The sequence below is a fragment of the Symphalangus syndactylus genome, chromosome 8, assembly GCF_028878055.3.
Source record: "Symphalangus syndactylus isolate Jambi chromosome 8, NHGRI_mSymSyn1-v2.1_pri, whole genome shotgun sequence".
NCBI lineage: Eukaryota > Metazoa > Chordata > Mammalia > Primates > Hylobatidae > Symphalangus > Symphalangus syndactylus.
In genome coordinates this window covers 103,385,616-103,391,501 of record NC_072430.2, presented here as the reverse complement: position 1 = coordinate 103,391,501, position 5,886 = coordinate 103,385,616, and the positions used below count along the sequence as shown (strand labels likewise).

General features: G+C 35.6%; 1 non-coding gene across 1 annotated transcript; it reads right to left on the bottom strand.

Annotated features, from left to right (window-relative positions):
• Positions 1 to 5,021: 5,021 nt before the first annotated feature.
• On the bottom strand, positions 5,022 to 5,083 carry LOC129488961 (U7 small nuclear RNA). Its single transcript, XR_008659796.1, has one exon. It is a non-coding gene; the product is annotated as a U7 small nuclear RNA (small nuclear RNA).
• Positions 5,084 to 5,886: the final 803 nt, after the last annotated feature.

Here is a 5,886-nt window from a genome sequence, read left to right as displayed (position 1 = left end):
AACAGATGGAATGAAAGAAATAGGAATCAATAAGATGAAAAAAGTTTAATTTCCTTGGTCTTCCCACAGTATGTCACCTTCGTTCCAAAGCCAGAGTTTTTAGAGGGAGGAAATATAGCTCCTTTAAAGAAAACTAGAGGTTTATAAGCCTCTTGGTTGCTTTGGAGTTTGCTTTGCCACAGCTTGACTGTTTTCTTCTTTTCCTTTTTATTTCTTTTATAATTACAATGTTTATTCTGAGTATAATTTCCCCCCTCATTCACTTTGTTTTGACTGCATGTTAGTTATCAAGGATGAGAAATATGAAAGAGCCAAAAATCTATGTGTGACTATGTCTAGGTTGTGAAGCATCGTGGAAAGAACACAGACTTTGAAGTCAAACAGTTGATGGTTCAAATCATGGTTCCATTATTTACAGGCTCTGTGATCTTTGGCAATTTGTTTAACCTCTTTGAGCCTCAGTTTTCTCACCTTTAGAAGTGTCAATTTTATTGTGCTATTGTTAAGTTTTGAGGGGAAGTGAATTGGAGCATCTTATACAAGCCTGATACTCTGCCAGTACACTTTAATGGTAGCCATAATTACTATTTACCTGTGGACTTCTGAAACACAGAGACAGATGTACAAGACAATGACCATTAATGGAAAACCATTAAACAGGTAGTCAGAAGATTTGATACTTTTTCAATTGGAAAAGATAATTTTTTTTGGCACAAACTATGAGACTGATAGTAAAGTTTTAGGCACATGCTAAAAGATATTATAGCTTTTAATGGCCCATGGGATTTTATGGTTGCAAACAGTTATTTGACATGTTATTCAAATTATAACCATATAAGCCTAATGCTTCCGGGGTATATAAGAAAAAAAAATCTAAGCACATATATACAAACACCAGTTGATTGGCATTCTTGTCATTAAATTCTTTGCAAATATGTAACTAGTTTTGTTAGAACATTTGGTTCACCAATAATACCTTAAATGATAGAGAGGACAAGGATGAGTTTCTATCAAAAATAAAAGAAAGGCGGACACTAGTTAAAGCAGTAGGGACAGATCTTAATCTGTAATATACAATTGCATTAGAGAAGAAGGTCTATGGTAAACTGAACTCAACTTTGATTTGTGTGAAGGTGACTGGGTGTTTTGACAGAAAAATGAGGGAATGCGGAGGAGAAGGAGAATGAGCAGGAGACTCAGTAGAGTCAGAGAAGTGAGAAATTACAAAGGATCGGTCAGTATAAAGGCCGACTAGACCAGCTACATCTGTTAGCTGGAATTATCTAAGTTAAGATTCTATTCTCCCACAGAGCCTGCGAAGCAGAGGCCCTATCCTTCTACATTTTAAAGGATTGGGTTTTAGGTCTTTGAGAAAGGCACTCTTGAGAAGTAGGAGATTAACATACATCTCAAAGGGACAGAGGAAAGATTACAATTTCAAGCCATTTTGAGTAAATGCTCTAAGAAAGATTGCTATAGTTGAGTATTGGCTAGAAAAAGCAGTAAATTGTTTGTTCTTTAAAGGGGCCAGGCACTTAAAAGGAGGGCCAGGGTCATCTAGGGATGCAGCCTTGAGCTCTTAAAAACCACATCAGTGTTTGCTTAAGTCTTTAATGTTGGGGCAGAAGGATGGATGAAATAATTTGTGTTGAGAGTCTGTAGTTTCTATAGGCCCAAGGTTAAGGCCTATAGAGGCCTATTGAGAAGAGGGCTCAGAGGAACTTGGCTAGAGTTTGGTCAAGGACAAAAATATTTGTCATTTCAAGGCAAGCAAAAATGTTAATAAACAAAAGCTGATGTAAATAAAAATATAATCATTTATTCATGCAGTGAATAATTTTAACTGGCAATTATGTGCCAGGCCTTGTTCTAGGCTCTGTGAAGTGTGATACTTGTCTTCACAAAGCTTATAGTCTAGAGGGTGAGAAAAATTAAACAAACCAATCAAACCAAAAAAACACCACACCATATATTGTAAATACAATTTATTCTTTACATTTGTGAAAATATTTTAACATATGCCAAAGAGAACCACAATCTATTCCTTCTTTTTTTTTTTTTTTGCTTCTTATTCTGGCAGTAATTTTAAGAACTGGTAATATTAAGAGGACTATCAGCTTGAACACTTTCATAGTCTACTGATGGAAGCATACATTGGTTTCAGCATTTCTTGGCTAGTATTTTGGCAGAATATGGGAAGAGACATTGACATATTCATACCTTTTAGTTCCCATTTCCACTTCTAGAAATCATTCCTAAAGAAACAGAGATAGGTATAGTTATATGTAAAGATATTTATCCCCGTGTTAAAATAGTGAAAAACTAGAGTATAAATGCTCGATATAATGGATTATTAAGTAAGCAAAGTATGTGTGTATACATATATGTAATATATGTATATCTTATATACTTTACTTAATAATCAAATATATATGTGTAAGAGTCATCATGCATTGCTTAGTGAATGGAAAACATTCTGAAAAATGCATCTTTATGAGAATTTGTTGTGTATGAACATCACGGAGTGTACTTACACAACCCTAGGTGGTGTAGCCTACTACACACCTAGGCTATATGATGTAGCCTGTTGTTCCAAGCTACAATCTTGTACAGCATGTGACTATGATGAATACTGTAGGCAAGTATAACACAATGGTATTTGTGTATCTAAACATAGAAAAGATGCAGTAAAAATATTATAATCTTATGAGACCATCATCATATACACAGTCTGTCATTGACCAAAACATCTTATGTGGTGCATGACTATAAATATAGTTTGTGTGTGTATATGTGTGGAATAGACTTAGCCTATATTGAAGAGCCCTGAAAGAAACAGCTTTTTGAATCTCATGGTCAAATCTACCATAAGATTGATACATGTCTTTTATTGCATGTTTATAAAGACCATCTGAAAAAAATATAAGGAACATAAGGAAAAGCTATGTTTTGCTGAGAAATTTGTTTGTTTGTCCCCCTTCCTCAATGGCCACTAAAGTAAATTGTGTAACTGAGCAATCTTACTGCTTTGCATTAGTTGCTAAAACTGACAGGCTGGTGGCAGGTATGAACATTGTCATCATCTGCCTTTTGATTTTTAAAAAATTAGTTTTATTTCAGTCCCCTTTTCTATCCTTGTTATTTTCTTTTAAATCCTCAACAGTTTTTAATTTATTTTGCTATAACTGTATTTCATTGTAAACCACTTTAAATCCTTTCTGGAACAAAGTAGGGTATAAATAAATTATACAGGATATCCCTGAAAAGAAATTTAGCAAAATTTTATTGTAGGGTTTTTTTTTTGTGTGTGTGTGTAGAGGATGTTAAAGTGCTTTTAATTATCTTTAAATTTTTCCAAGTTATTTTTATAAGAAACATGTGTTTTCAAAGATTGTTTCATAAATGAAACTCACTGCTCAAAGTGCTTTGTAAACTGTAAAATGTAAAAAAAAAAGAGATTTCTATTGTTGTGACTAAAATTATTAGTTATATATTTAGTGGACTGCATGTAAAGTCACACGAATTTAGGCATCTGCTTAACTTATACTCAGGCTTTGACTTGGCATGTACATATTTTGAAGGAAGAGTGTAATTCCAATACTATTATCATTAAACATCTACCTTGTGTTCCTCAGATATACAATATTGCATGGAATTAAAAGTAGAAGCAGCTGGGCGCGGTGGCTCATGCCTGTAATACCAGCACTTTGGGAAGCCGAAGCAGGTGGATCACGAGGTCAGGAGATCAAGACCATCCTGGTACCGTGGTGAAACCCTGTCTCTACTAAAAACTACAAAAAAAAAAAAAAAAGAAAATTAGCTAGGCATGGTGGCGTGTGCCTGTAATCCCAGCTACTTGGGAGGCTGAGGCAGGAGAATTGCTTGAACCAGGGAGTCGGAGGTTGCAGTGAGCTGAGATTGCGCCACTGCACTCCAGCCTGGTGACAGAGCGAGACTCCATCCCAAAAAAAAAAAAAAAAAAAAAAAAAAGTAGAAGCAAACTAGATGTGGTAAAATACATTCTACATACACTTAAACTGCATCTGGGTGAACTCAGAGAGCTAGAAAGTCAGTCTGATAAACTGACAGGATTTTCTTTCTTTCTTTCTCCTTTTATTTAAAAAAAAGTTGTTTCTCTAGTTGGATACTTCAAGGATTTCAGAGTGCTGAAGAGATGTATCAGAATATTACCTGCCCTTTGTGATGTCCATAGCATCACAAATTCTTCCTGCTGAGACCACTAATTAAAGGGAGCCAGCCATCCTGTGTATGTAAACAGGCTCACTTGTCTCAATCCCTTGTAAAACTGCCATCTCAAAGTTTCCTTTTCTCTCAAAAGCCTCTGCCTCGCTGCTACATTCTGCTCTTTGAATCTTTCTTTTGATGCCCTTTGGTCTCCATGTTGTATCTTGTGGCTATACCATGAATAGCTATTCTTTGAACCTCTTCCTTAGCGGCTGATGGCTCAGCTGTGCACAATTTACGGTTGTGCAGGATGTTAAAGGGTGGGCAGCGTCTTTAGAGTGATTCATGGACCTCGTCATAAGTAACAATAAATGTGTGAGGAGGGAGTTGGGAGTCGAGTACCACAGGAATCTTCACTGGGTGGCAGGTGTTAAGAGGCCTGAGGAGGTGGATGAGGATTTTTATTATTATCTTACTAGGCTTTATGTTGGGTGGTTGAGCTTCCATAGAAATATTCACAATGCTCTTATTGCTTGAATCAAGGTTAAATAGACAAATGCATAGTAATGTCCCTGGCCTCTTAGTTAAAGCTCTCCTTAGGTCCTTTCTAACAACCAGCCACATAGAACAATATGATTTTCCTGGGTTTATAATTCTCAATAGCTATTGAATTCATGTAAGAATTTCAATTGGGGTATGTTCGGCCAAATATTTACAGTATATGCTGAAAAGAATGATTTACATATTTCTTTTGATCTTCAAATATATGTGTATGTGTGTGTATATATATATATATATATATATAATGTTCTTTATTTTTTATTTTTTATTTTTTAGGGAGCTTTCTGGCAAAAATTGGAAAGCCTGCTAAACAAATTTTAAAAGAGCTGTAACACTATATACACACACGCACACACACACACCTGTATATGGTAAAAATTAAAATAACATACATAGTCTCTACTAAAATAGAATAATAGAAAACTACCAATAAAAAAACCCAGAAGGCTTGACTTGTATATAAAAAAGAAGAAGAAAGTTAAAAAGATATCTTCAGACTTTGCAAGATGTCGATACTAATTTGTCAAATAGAGGATGTGAAAGAAGGAGCTCAAACTAACAAAATGGGGAATAGTTGGCAAAATTGAAGTTTTTTCTATTAAAAAACAAAACAGTTTAAAGAGGAAGATGCAATCATTCGTAGGCTTCAATGAGCTTGTCACATTGCAGGCATCCCAGACATGTGTAAATGCATTTATTTAAATAAATTTGTTTGCTACTACTGTTTGCTAGGCACCACATGAGGTGTGTGAGAATGCAGAGATGAATCGTACATATAACCTGTTTTAAGAAAGCTGTCAGGCCTGGGTGCGGTGGCTCACGCCTGTAATCCCAGCACTCTGGGAAGCTGAGGTGGGAGGACTGCTTGAGCCTAGGTGTTCAAGATCATAGTTAGACCTCATCTCTATTAAAATAAATAAATAAACAAGCAAATAAATAAAATAAGCATGTAAAATACTTAGAATTGTAACTGGCAATTAGTGAGAGCTCAATATGTGTTAGCCAACACTGTGATTTCTTCAGTGGTTGCATAGAAATGTGACAGGAGGCGGGTGAATCACAAGGTCAGGGGATCGAGACCATCTTGGCTAACATGAGGAAACCCCGTCTCTACTAAAAATACAAAAAATTAGCCAGGCG